Source organism: Stegostoma tigrinum, unplaced genomic scaffold (assembly GCF_030684315.1).
Source record: "Stegostoma tigrinum isolate sSteTig4 unplaced genomic scaffold, sSteTig4.hap1 scaffold_120, whole genome shotgun sequence".
Classification (NCBI taxonomy): domain Eukaryota; kingdom Metazoa; phylum Chordata; class Chondrichthyes; order Orectolobiformes; family Stegostomatidae; genus Stegostoma; species Stegostoma tigrinum.
Window position 1 is genome coordinate 718358 of NW_026728069.1, and position 17668 is coordinate 736025.

Genomic DNA, 17668 nt, shown 5'->3' on the forward strand with positions numbered 1-17668 from the left:
GGTATTCCTGACAGTTGGCTATGGATTCACTGTCATCATTCGCTTCTTAATTCCAGATATTTATTGAATTCAAATTCCACCATGGGCCACAGTGGGAATCAAACCCAGGCCCCAAAACATTCTCAGAGTCACTGGGTTAACAGTCCAGCGATAATACCACTAGGCCATCACCTCCCCATTTGGGGGGTAGTGCGCTGACTCTCAATCCCCAGGATTCCCTGGGTCACCACCGTCTAATCAGAGCACACAATATGCCTGATAGCAAAGTGTGGAGCTGGATGAACACAGCAGGCAAGCAGCATCTCAGGAGCACAAAAGCTGACATTTCGGGCCGAGACCCTTCATCAGACAATATGCCTGACTTTGCTGTCTGTTGAATGAAATTAACAGAAAATACAACCAAGTTCTGTCCTTAACAAGCTCTCCTGTATATTACAAATACGAGAACAGAGTTAGTTCTCATATCAGTTTTCTCACGATGCTCAAGCGAAGGTGAGATTTGAATTCCTGATATGCAGAAACAAGAATCCTTTCAATGTCTCAGATAAGTAAATATCATCAAGAATGCCAGAGTCAACGTCCCAGCAGCCTCAGAGAAAGGGAAGTTGACATCAACTCATAAGCTGCTCATGTGCAACTTGCAATTCCCAACACCCAACTTCAGGACTCTGATGTTCTCAGTGGCATTTCCTGATGGGAAAGCTGCAAACTGCACTCAAGCCAGGTAGGTGTTGAACCTACAAACCTAAGATCTGCAGTCAGATGTGTTACTCATTACACCATTGACCTGCTAGTGTTCACATGCTGCAGAGTTGTGGTGTTAACAGGAACATCACCATCACTGCTGCACTTCAGTGGCCCCCACTTTGAGATTAGGTGAATTTCACTGGCAAAAAAGAAACACATTTGTTCTCAGGTATAATGGGAACTGCAGATGCTGGAGAATTCCAAGATAATAAAATGTGAGGCTGGATGAACACAGCAGGCCAAGCAGCATCTCAGGAGCACAAAAGCTGACGTTTCGGGCCTAGACCCTTCATCAGAGAGGGGGATGGGGACAGTTCCCTCTCCCCATCCCCCTCTCTGATGAAGGGTCTAGGCCCGAAACGTCAGCTTTTGTGCTCCTGAGATGCTGCTTGGCCTGCTGTGTTCATCCAGCCTCACATTTTATGATTTTTGTTCTCAGGTAGTTGCTTCAGTATGCCCTTCTATCTGTGCTGGAACTTTCTGTTATTTTACTCACCATCAGCCACTCCAGTGAAATGTATTTTCAGGCTTTGAGTCATGGTTTGTTCAATTAGATTATGGATGATCTGGTAATTCTCAACACCGTTGTCCTGACTTTCCCCACTAGAGTCTCTTACTGATTAGAAATCTGACTTAATGTGCCAGTCTCGACAGCTCTCTGCAGTCAAGAATTCCACAGATTCATAACTCTCAGAGAGAAGAAATTCCTCCTCAGCTCTGTCTGAAATGTGTGAACCTAGTTCTGAAATTCTATTTTCTGTTCTAAGATTGTCCCAGAAGGGGAAACAACTTTGACCAGAATCTGTCAAGCTCCTAAGAATCTTGTGTGTTTCAGGAAGGAGCAGGGCTTATGTAGTCCTGTGACCAGTATTTAGGAGCAGCTAAATACTCAGGAGTGGACAAAAATGTGATTTGTTCCCGGCCCAGCGTGTTGATTTCATCTCTGATGTAAAACCTGCAGTGATTCAGATAGAGTTACACTGTTTATGCTGTTGTCACTGTGAGGAATTCCTGGGCATTTATCAGTTTGTACAAGAACAACAAATCCCTGAATGAGGACTGACCCTGGGAAAGGGCTGTGAGAGCACCAAATCCTAACCACTAGACTACCAGGGAACATCACATTAATTAGCCCCTCAAGGCCATGGGGAATGGAATTGGGGCTGTGAAAGAAACAAAAGATGTGGCTGGGGCAGGTATGCAGCTGATAAAGAAACAAATTGAAACAAACAAAGAGAACAGAATAGGGGGCAGCATTCACACACTAATTGTTAGTCTCGATGGTGAATCCAGAAAACTGAAGTGCTGAATTGAAAGGTGTGCTGCTTTCTTGGAGCTGACATTTAGCGTCATTGGAAGAGTGCATTGAGCTGATGACAGAAATACCAGTGTGACATCAATATGGAGAATTAAAATGTAGAACTTGCTCCAACAGGTTTTGGATACTGAGGACCAATTATACATTTTAAAACTGCAGTGTTAGATTTTTGTTAAAAGCTTCGAGCAATTTGGAATAAGGATCAGGATGAACACAGCAGGCCAAACAGCATCTCAGGAGCACAAGAGCTGACGTTTCAGGCCTAGACCGTTCATCAGAGAAGGGTCTGATGAAGGGTCTAGGCCCGAAACGTCAGTTTTTGTGCTCCTGAAATGCTGTTTGGCCTGCTGTGTTCATCCAGCTTCACACTTTGTTATCTTGGATTCTCCAGCATCTGCAGTTCCCATTATCTCTGGAATAAGGATCAGCCCTGTTTGCATTGAATGGTGGAGGGATCGAAAGGGATTAAATTCAATCTTTTTGCTGATGGAGATTCCAGTGAAAGGAAAGTTTAGGTAAGAGTAATAACGAGAAAGCTTCTCTTGGAGATTTTTGTGTCTTTATCTATGAATATTTCAATAAAACTGCATTTGATAGCCTGGCCACTGCTGGAGGTATTGGGACTAATAGGGGAAATAAGCAGATGTCTTCAGATACCAGTAAGATGGCTTGGGTAATGAATTTCAATCGAACTTGATCAAGAGCAGGGATGTGTTGTTGCAGTTATACAGGCATTGGTGAGGCTGCACCTAGAATGTTCAGTGCAGTTTTGGTCTCCTTTTCTGAGGAAGGGTTCTCTTGCTCTCAATGGAGTGCAATGAAGGTTTACCAGGCCAACTGACATATGAGGCGATATTGACTAGGTTAGGATTGTTTTCGCTGAAGCTCAGATGAATGAGGGGCGATTTCATGGAGACCTATAAATTTCTAACAGGACTGGACAGTATAACTGCAGGGAGTGTGTTCCTGATGGTAGGTGTGTTCAATCAGGGGCCATAGTCTGAGGATTCTCCTATGTCTTATGGTCTTATGACGTTAGATGCCTTCAAGGGAGAGATCGACAAATTCTTGATTTCACGAGAAGTCGAGGACTGTGGGGAGAGTACAGGGAAGTGGAGTTGAAATGCCCATCAGCCATGATTTAAATGGCGGAGTGGACTTGATGGGCCGAATGGCCTTACTTCCACTCCTATGTCTTCTGGTCTTATGAATGCGGGGTAGACAATTTAGGACGGAGATGGGGAGACATTTCTTCACCCAAAAAGTCGTGAGCCTGCGGAATTCGTTGCCACAGGAAGTAGTTGATGCTAAAACATTGAACGTATTCAAGAGGCAGCTAGATATAGCACTAGGTGTAAATGGCAGCAAAAGTTCTGGGGAGAAAGCAGTATTAGGCTATTGATTGGAATGATCAGCCATGCTTGTAATGAATGGTGGAGCAAGCTCAAAGTGCCAAATGCCCTCCTCATGCTCCTATCTTCTATGTTTCTATCTTCTGAATAGTTACAATTTATTTTGACTGAAGTAAGGTGATAAAATTAATTATGTGCCTAACATTTAATTGAAGGTGGCATCCTGCAATTAATCAAATGTGTTAGTTAGTCCCCAATTTGAAACAGATGATTAAACAATGAGGCTTGCAAATTTGGCCTACAACAGTCAAAGACATGATGCATTTCCAAGTCAGAATGGTGTCTGGCTTGTAGGGGAAATTGTAGACACCATTATTTCCCAAGTATCTGGTGCCCTTGACTTTCTGGGTGATCAAATTATGGTTTTGGAATGTGCTGTCTCAGCACCCTTGGTCAGCTGCTTTGCTGCATTAAGCTGATGGTGTTGTACTGCTGGTCCTGGGTACCAGGTGACAAAGTCCTTACTGCCAACCTGCAAACATACATACTAGGAAAAGTAGGCCACTCAGCCCCTTGAGCCTGCTCTGCCATTCAATAAGATCATGTCTGCTCCTGTATACTCCAAATAACCCTTGATTCCATTCACAAAAATCTCTGATCCCTGCAGTTGACAATTCTAAGGTGACCTCAGATTACTTCTGCTTCACAGCAATGACTGTGATCAACATGGGATGATCAATGACATGGCTAAGGTTGTTTGTGGCCAGGAATTGAATCACACACTGTTAATCGCTGCATGGGTTTCACATACAGGACACATGATTACAGATTTCTTTAACCCAGTCTCTGAGTGTCTGATTAGTGTAGTTTGACCCCAGAAGGCTCTCACATTACTCACTGAGCCTGTGTCCTCAGACATGAACAACCAGTTACTCTGCCCACTCCAAGTTTGGGAGAAACTGTTTCCTCAATTGCAGTTTGAGTCATATCTCAGCCCTTTAATCAAGATGATTCTCCCAAACCTTCATTCCTTTTTGTTTCTTGTGATCTCTGTTGACCCTATCAGTTCTGAGCTTCCACTCATTCCCACCCAGTTCTTTCTGTATACTCCATATTGAAGTGGTGAACTGTTCTCTAAGTGAACCAGGGATGTGCCAGGAGATGATGGGAGGCCCGTGTATTTCCAATGTCAACCTCAGAAGAAGGAAGATGCAGGAAATCACTGCTCATGGAGCATGAACCCTGAGATGTTGGGGAACGCTGCCGAGATGGAGGATGCAGAAGCAGGCGAGGATGACTAATTACCTGGTCAGACTTTCATGCTGGAAATCATCAGCACCAAGTTTCTCACTGCCACACGGGAGAATATCAAATTGCAAATAAATCAGGTGGGAATAGATAATAATGAGGTGTAAGTGCATGCAAACAGGAGTCTCACTACTTACCACCAAGCTCTTTGTCTCTGTTAAAATCTTGGGTGGAAAATTTGACTTTTCAGTCTTTGACATTGAGAATTTCATTTTTGAGGTCTCACCATATTTTCCCAACAGACCCACCATTGTCCACGGCGTACAGGGACTGGGAAGATTCTCATCTGTGCACTAAAAACAAGACTGGTTTACGTGATGTTTGCTGTGGGACACATATGAGGTCTTGATGCTGAAAGTGACGGAAAGATTGGGTTTTGTTTTTAAGTGATCACAGGACCTTTGCTGGATACCAAGAGGAAGAGAGACACTCTCTTGTCCACAGGAGTAACCGAAGTATGGGAACAGAAAGAATCCCGAGTTAGAAAAGAGAAGAGGCCTAAACATGCAGCAGTCATCAACAGGACATCATTTATTCTCATCGTATCTTCCAGAAAGTGAGGATACACTGTTTCAAATTACATTCATACATTTTGATTCAATAGAGTACGTAAGTTCCAGTCCAGATTTGGGATTAACAACATCAACATAAATAAAACACAACTTTCAGCATGAACTCTGTTGTAATTAACAGCAGCAACAGCACAATCCATCCCCTGCAGTTGCTTGTGAACTCACTGACATGTCTGTAAGTGACATGACTGAGTGAGTTGCTTCCCATTCATGAAGCAAATGAACACCCTCTTCCCCGATGTGACTTTGCTGGTGTCTCAGCAGTGTCCTCTGCTTTTACATTCAGAATATATTCAGAACATTCAAAATGGCTGTTATCCGTGTGAAAAGGCTGATATGAATTCAGGTCAGATTAGCGAATGAATGCTTTCGTACGCAGGGAGCATGGAAGCGGCCTCTCCCCAGTGAGAATTTAATGATATTTAATCAGGATCCATGAGTGTCTAAATGTCCTCCAGCAGTGAGAGCACAAAGCTGTTTCTCGGTGTGAACAAGCTGGTGTTTGTTTTAAAGCTCTTTTCACAGTAGCGGTAGTTTATCTTTTAAAGCTCTTTTCACAATCAGAGCAGTTAAATAGCCTGTCATCAATGTGAGACCTAAACCCAACCTCTTCTTCCGCAACATTGATGACTGTATCGGCACAGCCTTGTGCTCCCATGAGGAGCTCAAACAGTTCATCCACTTCACCAGCACCTTACACCCCAAACTTAAGCTCATCTGGACCATCTCTGACACCTCTCTCTCCTTCCTGGACCTCTCTGTTTTCATCTCTGGCAACCAGCTGGAAACCAATTTCCATTTCAAGCCCACTGACTCCCACAGCTACCGAGAATATACCTCCTCCCACTCACCCTCCCACAAAAACGCCATCTCTAATTCCCAATTCCTTCAGCTCCAATGCTTCTGCTCCCAGGATGAGGCATTCCACTCCCGTACATCTCAGATGTCCTTGTTTTTCAAGGACCTCAACTTCCATCCTTCAGTGGTGGGGAATGCCCTCGACTGTGTCTCCCTCATTTCCTGCAACTCATCCCTCACATCCCCTCCCGGCAATAACAATCAAAACAGAATCCCCCTCGTCCTCACGTACCACCCCACCAACCTCCAATCCAACGCATCATCCTCCGACACTTCCGCCATCTGCAATCTGACCCCACCACCAAAGACATATTTCCCTCCTCACCCTTATCTGCTTTCCAGAGGGACCACTCTCTCCGGGACCGCCCTGTCCACTCCACACTCCCCTCCAGCTCCGCCACAGCCAGCACTTTTCCCTGCAACAGCAGGAAGTGCTACCCCTGTCCTTACACTTCCCCCATCACCTCCATCCCAGGCCCAAAGAAGACTTTCCACCTCAATCAGATGTTCACCTGCACATCTGCTAATGTAGTATACTGTATCCGCTGTTCCCGTTGTGGCCTCCTCTACATCAGGGAAACCAAGCGGAGGCTTGGGGACCGCTTTGCAGAACACCTATGCTCGGTTCACACTAAACAACTGCACCTCCCAGTCGCGAACCATTTCAACTCCCCCTCCCATTCCTCAGATGACATGTCCATCCTGGGCCTCCTGCAGTGCCAGAATGATGCCACCCGAAGGTTGCAGGAACAGCACTTCATATTCTGCTTGGGAACCCTGCAACCCAATTGTATTAATGTGGATTTCACAAGCTTCAAAACCTCCCTTCTCCATACTGCATTCCAAAACCAGCCCAGCTCTCTAACCTGTCCTTCCTCCCACCCATCCCCTCCTCCCACCTCAAGCCACACCTCCATTTCCTTCCTACTAACCTCATCCTGCCCCCTTGACCTGTCCGTCCTCCCCAGACTGACCTATCTCCTTCCTACCTCCCCACCTACATTCACCGCTACTGTCTCCATCCCGGCCTCTTTAACTATTTATTTCAGATCCCCCTTCCCCTCCCCCATTTCTGAAGAAGGGTCTCAGCCCGAAACATTAGCCTTCCTGCTCCTCTGAAGCTGCTTGGCCTGCTGTGTTCATCCAGCTCTTTGCCTTGTTATCTCTCATCAATGTGAACCAGCTCGTGCCCCAGCAGCTGGGACAGAGAATTAATCCCTTTCCCACTCACAGAGCAGGTTCATGGCTTCTCCCCAGTGTGAGGCCTTTGATGGGAATGTAACATTGAATGTAATGTAAATCCCTTCCCAAACATGGGGCAGCGGAACAGCTTCTCCCCGGTGTGACCTCATCAGTGAATCTCCAATTGAGATGGGGAATTGAGTCCCTTCCCACATTTCCCACAATTCCACTGTTTCTCCATGGTGACCATGTCCTTGTCTTTCTCCACGTTGAGCAATCACTTTACACCTTGTCTACACACAGAACACATCTGAGTTCACCGACTGGAGCACTGTCATTCAGGCACAGTGACTGGATAAAGCTCTCTGATGAAGGGTCTAGGCCCGAAACGTCAGCTTTTGTGCTCCTGAGATGCTGCTTGGCCTGCTGTGTTCATCCAGCCTCACATTTTATTATCTTGGAATTCTCCAGCATCTTCAGTTCCCATTATCTCAAAAGCTCTTTTCATCATCAGTTTACTGTCTCCCATTCATGTTGCATCTGTCCCAGTGCTTTCCCAGTTATTTCGCTTTCCACATTCCACAGATGATACACAGGTCCTGATAAATTGAGAAATCCTGTCAGATTTTGAAGTGATGATTGGCTTGATTTGCCATTTAGAAATTTTCCCCAAAAAGTCTCCTTCAGAAAGAAAAGCCGTCCTGCAGCCAGCACAAACTCCTGTTACACCCCTTCCTGACCAATAAATGTTACACGGTTATTGAAAATGAAAATTAACATTTTTGAACCCTTCCTGTATACTCACTGTCAGTGAAGTATAATTTCTAACCCAGGCCCTTCTCTCACGTCACCCTGGTGCATTCTGTGTGGTTACAACAGAGGCAGAGACAGGCTGCTCATACCCCTGCTCCCACTGCTCATGTGCTTTTGATCTCCATGTTGTATGTTTACCCAGTACTGTTTTATCTTTACCAGTGTAGCAGAAACACAAACCTGCAGATTCACTTCCAGTCAGGAACAGATCATTGATTTATGCTAATCTCTGATTTGAAGCACATTTCCAGCATTCACCGTTGTACTTCCTCTGACACTAAACCCAGTTGGAAACGAGATTCTGTTCCGTGTCAAGGAGCTGTGAGCCATGGAAGACAGTAGCTGGGACACATTTCTTACACACAGCAGGATTAACCCACACCGTGGCTTGGCTGTCAGTGAAGAGAGACGTGAAAGAGTGAATTGCCATCTGGCCCCCTCAGTGAGACCCTGAAGGATGTGTCCCGGCTGAAGTTCTGTTGCTGCCATTCGATTGCCCCCCTCACCCTCCCTCCCTCACCCTGAGATTGTCCTTTCTGACCTCCGGGTGCTGTTCAACCCTCAGGACAAATACAACAAGCTACAGTGATGTGTTTGAAGCAAACCTGATTTATTTTACATTTCCCTAGAATGTTAAACTTTAGCCCAATTTGAGAGGTTATAAACATTGTCAAAAACAAACTCCAAATTTCAGAACAAAAGTATCAGAAAATTCCAGCGCAGACCAAGACCATTTTTTAAAATTTATTTGTGAGATGTGGGTGTCGCTGGCTGGCCAGTATTATTTGGCCCATCATGTTTGTGTTCGTTGAGATTGAAACACACAGGTTTACAGCTTTCTGGATTCACCATTGAGAAGAGCAATTTCAGGCTGTGAACTCTGCCCCTATTTGTTTGCATTTCTTGTTTCAATTTGTTTCTGTGTCTTCTACACACCCGGATCCAGGCATATCTTCTGTCGTTTTTTTTTCCAGCCCTAACTCCATTCTTTGTGGCCATGAAAGACTAATAACATTTCTGCAATTTAATCTCTCCTGCCTTCCCCCGTGACAGATTGCTTTTTTTCCCCTCTCTCACCCCCACCTTGCTCAACACCTTTTACATTTCTGATGGGTCCCAGCCCTCTGTGACCGCACTGTGCCCCCAGGTCAGTGGCGCGAGTTTTGAATTCTCTTCCTCCAGAGAAAATCTGAAATCTTTGTGGCGCAGCTTTCCCTCGATTTCATTTTTAAAACAAAAACAGTGAAATTGTTTCACCATTGAGTTTTTTTTATTCTTCATTCACAAATTTGCAACATTATAGCTAAGCTGTGATCCTTTCAGAGTCCAAAAATGTGCAGGTTAGGTGGACTAGCCACGCTAGATTGTCCCCTAGTGTGCAGGTTACGTGGTTGGGTTAACCCTGGTAAATGCTGAGTTATGGGAGTAGAGGGTCAGTGCAGTGATGGGCCGAATGACCTCCTTCTGCACTGTAGGGATTTTGTGACTCTAACCACTTGTGATCATGGTCATGTTTTCCTCATGACAGCCCACACATCACCAGGTTCATTCAGCTCAGGCTGTCATGCTGCCTTCGTGCTTTTGTGGATTGGTACTCAGACCTTTTTTGGTTCACACAGTCTATTTGAGGATAAGAGTGAATTTGTAACTAGAGGTTTCCCAACCAAAATCACTTGCAGATTAGGAAATATTTCTGCTGCTGGCATCACTCACAAGGATCAGGAAAACAAAGGTCATTCACAAATCTTACAGAACACAGGTTGTAATTGCCAGGCCAGACTGAACAGCATAAAACTCTTTTCTCAAGAAAAGAGAAGGCCAAGAGTTAACCTGATACAAATTGGAAGCTTTGTCCCTATGAAATGAAATCATTGGATCTCAAACAAAAAATGGGAATCAGTTCTGAGGAAGAGCAACGCGACCTGAAACATTAATAATTAATTAATGTGCTGAAATATCCCTTTACCCAAATTCAATCAAATTTACTCATTTATCAATCCATCCAGGATTTTCCCATTTCAGCAAATTACAGAAACGTGAACCTTAGGTCAGTTGTTGGGAATTTATTGGAGAATGTTCTTTGGGACAGAATTTACTTATTTTTGGAAATCATATTCTGTAATTGTTGGACTAAAAAAGAACAAAATGTGAACAGTTTTTGATGTCACTTATAAATGACTTAACATTCATTTTACACATGTACAGAGCTAAAAAGTGTAATGTAATTATTTCAGTGAAATTAATGTGATCATAAGTGAAAAAAACATTAAAAACTAACTGCAATGAATGAGCTGAATAATATGTGATTATTTGTACCAGTTTTTGCATTGATAATTCAATCTTATTTGATGCCTGTGATATTTTATGCTATTAAGTGTAACTCAACAACAAAGTAATGAAAGGATGTCAGAAAAAAAGCTTTAGTTTCAGCTTTATGGACCTAAAGAATACTTGTACATAGTTGGATGATTGCACTGGAAACTGTTAAATACATAATGTCAGTGCGGACATGAAAAATAATTTTCTTGGCAAGGTGTTCCTCACTCAAAATAATTAGAAATTTATTGTGATTATGAATCTACCATTTAAAAGATAGTTACTGTGATTGACTGAAAAAAGTTATATTTTACTTAGAAAATTAGACTAAGCAATATACAGGTTGTAAATGTGTTTATTCAACGGAATATCTAGATTGTCCCAGGAACTAATTATGCACACAAAACTCATAATAGCTTGAAAAATACATAGAAACAGTGAGTATTGAATTGAGAAAGACATGACAGTTGTATCGGGCAGTTCAAATGTCTCACTATATTGGCAACATGTTTATGTTGTTCAAATAGGCAGCATGTTGGTCAAAGCAGCAGATTTTCATTTTGGGATGTGCGTCTGTTTAACTAGAATCTGTTCTGTTCTCAGTGTAAGAAGCTCTTGTTGTTGTGTGCGATGGACTGTCACTAACAGTGTAATTTACTCGATCAGCTTTCCTTTGTCTGTAAATCAGGCGGCCAGTAAACTATACACCTGCTTTTCATAGATGAAACACAGAATCATTTCTGAGCGAATAAGTGGCAGATCACAAAGTTATTTCCCTGAGAAAAATTTCTAGCACACATCATCATCAGCATTTTCTGGTAAGATTTGCTGTACAATTCTGATCTCTACCTGTAAAACTGATGATACCTGTGTTGCTTGTCAGATTGAGGATTCAGTGCCTTTATTATGAGCTGTTTTTATACAGGTGGTTGTTTCATTATGAATCTGCCAAGTTCACATTATCCTTTGACTGTAATTCTGTGAGATTACTGATTCAGAGAATATTTTAATCTGCAGAAAGTAATGTTCAGTCACATGCCTCTCCATAATCCCAAAATGCAATTGTGAATCTTTCTCGATCTCACTTGAAATGTGTGATGATCTCTCTCTTCTTGTCTATCTGTGATTCTGTCTCTGTCACTGTGTCTATCTGTCTCTGTTTGTCTGTCTGTCCGAATGACGATCTGCGTCTCTCTCTTTCTCTGTCACAGAGTCACTTATAGACAAGGACAGAGAGAGAGATCATCACACATATAAAGTGAGATCGAGAAAGATTCACAGCTGCATTTAGGGATTATGGAGACGCATACACAGGAACACACAGGGACGGAGAGCACGGGCGGGTTCACAGAGGATACAGAAGGACAGAGCGAGAACGAGAGATAGAGACAGTGTCACAAATGTAGGATGAAGACAATGACAGCCTTAGGCAGGGAGAAATGGAGAATAAGGCGAACACTGCGTGTAACACCTTTATAACTCCACCCCTCCACCATTTGTTCAGAAGGACAGAGCCGTGCATTGTTTCCAATATTCCCATCAGAGATCACTTAGCACTGTTTCCATAGAATTCAGAGTATGCCTACAGTATGGAAACAGGCCCTTCGGCCCAAGAACTCCACTCCGACTCTCAGAGCATCTTACCCAGACACATCTCTCTGCAACCCACCTAATCTACACATCCCTGAACACTATGGGCAACTTAGCTTGGCCAATCCACCCAGCCAGCACATGGGAGGAAACCAGAGCACCCGGAGGAAACCCACGCAGCCACAGGGAGAACATGCCAACTCCACACAGACAGTGTCTGTCTCTTTCTCTCTCTGTCCCTATGTCTTTATCTGTCTCCATCTTGATTGTTGTGTCCATCTGAGACTCTATCTCTCTGTTTCTGTACCTGTGTTTATCTGTCACCCTTTGCCTGTCTCCATGTGACGATATCTCCCCCCACACCCCCGGCCCTGTGTCAGTGTTGGTCCTGATGTTAATCTGTGACTGTCTGTCTCTGTCTCTGTGCCTATCTGTGTCTCTGTTTCTCTTTGTCTACTTGTGATTCTGCATGTGTCTGTCTGTCTGTCTATCTGTCTGTCTCTCTCCCTCTCTCTGCGTTTCTCCCATTTGCTATGTGTATATCTCTATCTCTATCCCTGGGTCTGAGTCTTCATGGCACCCTGTGACTATCTGTGTGTGTCTCTCCCTCCGTCACGACATAAACTGTCTCATTGATGTAATGTTTACAAGTGTAATCGTCCTCTCTCTCTCTCTCTCTCTTCCTTCAGAGCAGAGGGTCAGACAAGAGTCCCACAGCAAAAACAATGGAAGCCACACTACAAAACTCATTCCCAGCCACTATGTGACCCTGCCCTGCCCGCCCTACACACCCTGAGAATGACCAGGGCAACAGAAGGGCAGAGAAAGGACCCACCTCACAACTAAATGTGCCCCTGCAAGAGGCACAGCATGCTGCCTGTGAACAAGGTGAATTGTTCCTTTCCTGGCACTGTGCCCCTTCCAGGAACTACCTCCTAACTCACACTGTGGCATTCCCTCAAATAGATGGACTGCACTGGCTCAACAAAGCAGAGTGCCATCACCTTCTCGAGGGCAGGTGGGAAAGGGAAATGATAGCTGACTCATCGAGTGTCTCTTAGATCCCATGGAGCAACTTCAGACCCGGTCTGTGATTCGCTCCCTCGCTCGCGCTCTCCGTCTCTGTGTGTATCTTTGAACCTCGCCTTGTCCTTGTGTGTTTGTCTCTCTCTCTGTCCCCCTCTTCCAGTGTCCAATATTCTTCCAGTTCCTTCATGGGATGTGAGTGGCCATTAGCCAGTGATTGAACCCTTTGCAGCCCATGCGGTGTAGCTCACCCACAGCATTGTGAGGGTGGCACTTCCTGGACTCAGACAAGTGACAGTGTCAGAATGGGCATATCATTCGGGCCAGTGTGCACTGTGTCTGGGAGCAGAGATTGGAGATGGTCATGTTACAGGCATGGACTGCTCTTGTCCACTCAGGAGTAGTGGGTGCTGCTTTGGAAGACCATTTCTGGAAGGAGATGCTGAATAATCCAAAGTGATCTCTGGAGGTCCTTGGAAATGAAGCACAACTCTGTCCCTCTGAATCGATGGTGAAGGGTGTTGCTCTCATTCTTCATTTGTCCCTGCGTAAATCTGTCATTATCTTCATCTTACATTTGTGACTCTTGCTCTCTATCTTGTGCTCTCTCTCTCTCTGTCCCTTTGTGAATCTTTTTGGTCTCTCTCTGTCCCTGTGTGTTCCTGTACATTTCTGTCCATATCCCTGAATGCAGCTGTGAAATTGTCTCTGTCTCAGTTCATGTGTGATGATCTCTCTCTGTCACTGGGTCTATCAATTTCCCTCTGTCTCTGTATCTCCCTCTGTCTCTCACTCAATCGTTTTGTGTGTGTGTGTGTGTGTTTCTCCCTTTCTGTCCCGATTTCTCTCTCTCCCTTACCACACCCTGCCGCCCCAAATATCTACAAATATCTCTCCCTCCCTCACTACATAAACTCTCTAACTGATGTGACATTTACAAGTATATTCATCCTCTCTCTCTCTTCTTCAATGCAGAGGGTCAGGATTGTGTCCCACAGCAATAACAATGGAAACAACGTTCCTGCACTCGTTCCCAGCAACTATGTGACGCCTCACCACCGAAAATGACCAGGTGACAGAAGCACTTGGAATTCATCTGCCAGCCACCTGCATGTGTCCCTGCAAGAGGCACAATGTCCTGACTGTGATCAAGATGGTTGCTCCTTCCCTGGCACTGTGTCTCACCCAGGAACTCCCTCCTAACTCACGCTCTGGCCTTCCCTAAACTAGTTGGACTGCTTTGTGTCAGTGAAACCAACCACCATCACCTTTCTGAGGGCAGGTAGTGAAGGGGAATGACAGCTGGCCCATCGAGTGTCCCTCAGACCCCACAGAGCAACTTCAGACCAAATCTGTGTGTGTGTCTTTCCATGTGTGCATGTCTATCTCTAGCTCTCTCTCTCTCTCTTCCTGAGTAGACCTGTGTCTCTCTCTGTCCCTGTGTGCATTTGTGATCCTCAGTTTCTGACATGACCTGTAATGTGTTTGTCTCTTTCTATCCCCATGTATATATTTCTCTTGTCTCTCTCACTACCGTGTCTCTGATTCTCTCTGCCCCGGTGCTTATTTATTTTAATCACATCTGGGATGGAAACATTTCTGGACAGGCCCGCATTTCTTGCCCATCACTGACTGTGCAGAGAGCTGTGGGCCTGGACTCCATGATAGGCCAAACCAGACAACGAGCATTACTGAATCAAGTGTTTTCTTTTTCCCAAACAGTGACAATGGGTTCAACATCATTGTTGCATTCTCAGCTCTGAATTCTTTATTGAACTTAAATTCCACCCTCAGTCGTGGCTGGATTTGAACCTGGGTGCCCTGGACTTCAGCTGAGTTTGTGTGTGAGCAGTATTGATCATACGATGAGGCCTATTTCTCTGTCCTTTCGGATTTCATGGTTTGCCTCTTATGTACCTGTGTGTTTCTGTGACTGTCTCTGTCCCTGTGATTATCATGTTGTGATTGTGTTGAAGGATCTGCTGGAGACTGGGTGCTGAGAGTTCCCCTACGATTATCCAGGATTGCAGTAAATGAGCTCTTTCACTGGAATGAGGCTGCAGTTGCTATTCTGACTATTCCCCAGCATTCCTGAAAAGTGGGAACTGGGCACAATGAGACTGTGGGGGAGATGCACTCAGACAGCGTAGCAGTGAGTCATTGGTAAGGTTTCGGCATCTGTGTCTCCTTGTCTTTGTGCCTAAATAAGGGGTAGGCCATTTTGAACAGAGTTGAGGAAAAACTTCTTCACCCAGAGAGTGGTGGATATATGGAATGGTCTGCCCCAGAAGGCAGTGGAGGCCAACTCTCTGGATACTTTCAAGAAAGAGATGCACAGAGCTCTGAAAGATAGTGGAATCAAAGGTTATGGGGAGAAGGCAGGAACAGGATACTGATTGTGGATGCTCAGCCATGATCATAATGAATGGTGGTGCTGGTTCAAAAGGCCGAATGGCCTACTCTAGCACCTATTGTCTATTGTCTATTGTCTATTCTCATTCTCCAGTGTCCAATATTCTTCTATTTCATTCATGGAATATGAGTGACAATCAGTCAGGGTGCGAACCCTTTACAGTCCATGAGATGGAGCTCACCCACAGTGTTGTGAGTGGCACTTCATGGGTTCAGACCCAGCGACAGCATTGCAATGGGAATATCGTTCGGAATCAGTGTGCTCTGTGTTTGAGAGCAGAGAATGGGGATGGGGATGTTCCCAAAAGGATGAAAGCAGTCAATCTGGAATAGTGGGTGCTGTTCTGGAAGATCATTTTTGGAAGGAGATGCTGAATAATCCTGAGTGATCCCTGCAGGGACCTTTAAATGATGTACAACTCTGTCCCCCTGTACTCATGGTAAAGGGGAGTGAGTGTCTGTCTCAGTCTCCATTTCTCCTTGTGATAACAGTGTCATCGTTTTCATCTTAGCTTTGTCTCTTTCTTTATCTGTCTCATGCCATTTCTCTGTGAATCTGTTTGTCTGTCTCTCTTTCTGTGAATCTCACTCCATGTTGCTGAATGTAGCTGCGATGTCTCTGTGATCGGTTCATAAGTGTGATAATCTCTCTCTGCTCCATGTGTCTATCTGTGGTTCTGTGTGTGTCCCTATGTATATCAGTAATCTCTCTATGTCGCTGTGTATATCTGTTTCTTTCATTCATGGATTCCCTACAGTGTGAAAACAGGCCATTCAGCCCAATAAGGCTATACTATCCTTCAGAGCCTCCCACCAAAACCCACACCCCCATAACCCATTTGTTATATACATTGCTGAACAATTTAGCGTGGTCAATCCACTTACCCTGTACACCTTTGGACTGTGGAAGGAAAACTGAGCACCCAGAGGAAAGTCACGCTGACTTGGAGACCATGTGCAAACTTCACACAGTCACTCAAGGATGGGAGACAACCTGGGCCCCTGGTGCTGTGAGGCAGCAGTGCTATCCACTGAGCCATGGTGCCTATGTATCTATCTCTCTGACCCTGTCTCTATCTGTTTCTCTTGCTCTATCTGAGTCTGTGTCGATCTATGTCTCTCCCCCTCTCTCTCTCTCTCTTTCTCTCTTTCTCTCTCTCTCTCTCTCTCTCTGTCTCCATGCGTCTATCTGTGGTTCTCTCTGCCCTGTCACTGTGTCTATTTGTGATTCTCTCTGTCACCGCACCTCTCTGTGTCATCCTCTCTCTGTCTCTCTCAAAACCTGTGAAAATCTGTGTCTCTCCCACCCTCGCTATATAAATTGTCTAATTGCTGATACATTTACAAGAGTAATCATTCTCTCTCTCTCCATTTCTGTGTCATTCTGTGTGTGTCTCTCTCTTTCTTTTTGTCCCTGTGAATATATGTGAGTGTGTGCATGTGTGTATGTACAAGACTGTATGTGAGAGCGTCTGCACACACGAGAGTGTGTGTGATTGAGAGTAAGGGACTGAGTATGTTTGAGACCCTTTACTGGGGCAGGGGAAGAAACACATGATTTATAGACAGTCACATAATGAAATTCCAGGATGGAATCATTATCACAAACTTTGCAGTCCAATAGACACACTCACATGCATGGTCTTTCTTTCTTATGCACGCACACACACAGAGCCTGTCTTTGGGTCTCTCTCTCTCATGCGCACAAACACACAGAGACACGCGCGCGCAGACACACAGACACACAGAGACTCACACGCGCGCACACAGAGACTCACATGCGCAAACACACAGAGACACATGTGCGCAGACACGCAGAGACTCACACGCACACAGACACACAGAGGCACACACGTGCGCAGACACACGCGTGCACATACACACAGAGACAGACCCGCACGCGCACACGCGATTTACCTTGATGTTGCTGATTATGGACGATTTGAGGGACAAAGAATGGCCGGATATATTGGGATATTTTTCACTGAAGCGTAGGAGGTTTAAAGGTGACCTGATAAGGAGTTTATAAAATAATGAGGGGTATAGATAGAGGTAATGGTAGCTGTCATTTCCCTAGGATGGGACTTTCAAGACTAGGGGACACAATTTTAAAGGCGAGAGGAGAAAGATTTAGAGAAGACATGAGGGGGAAGGTTTTTACACAGAGGGTGGTA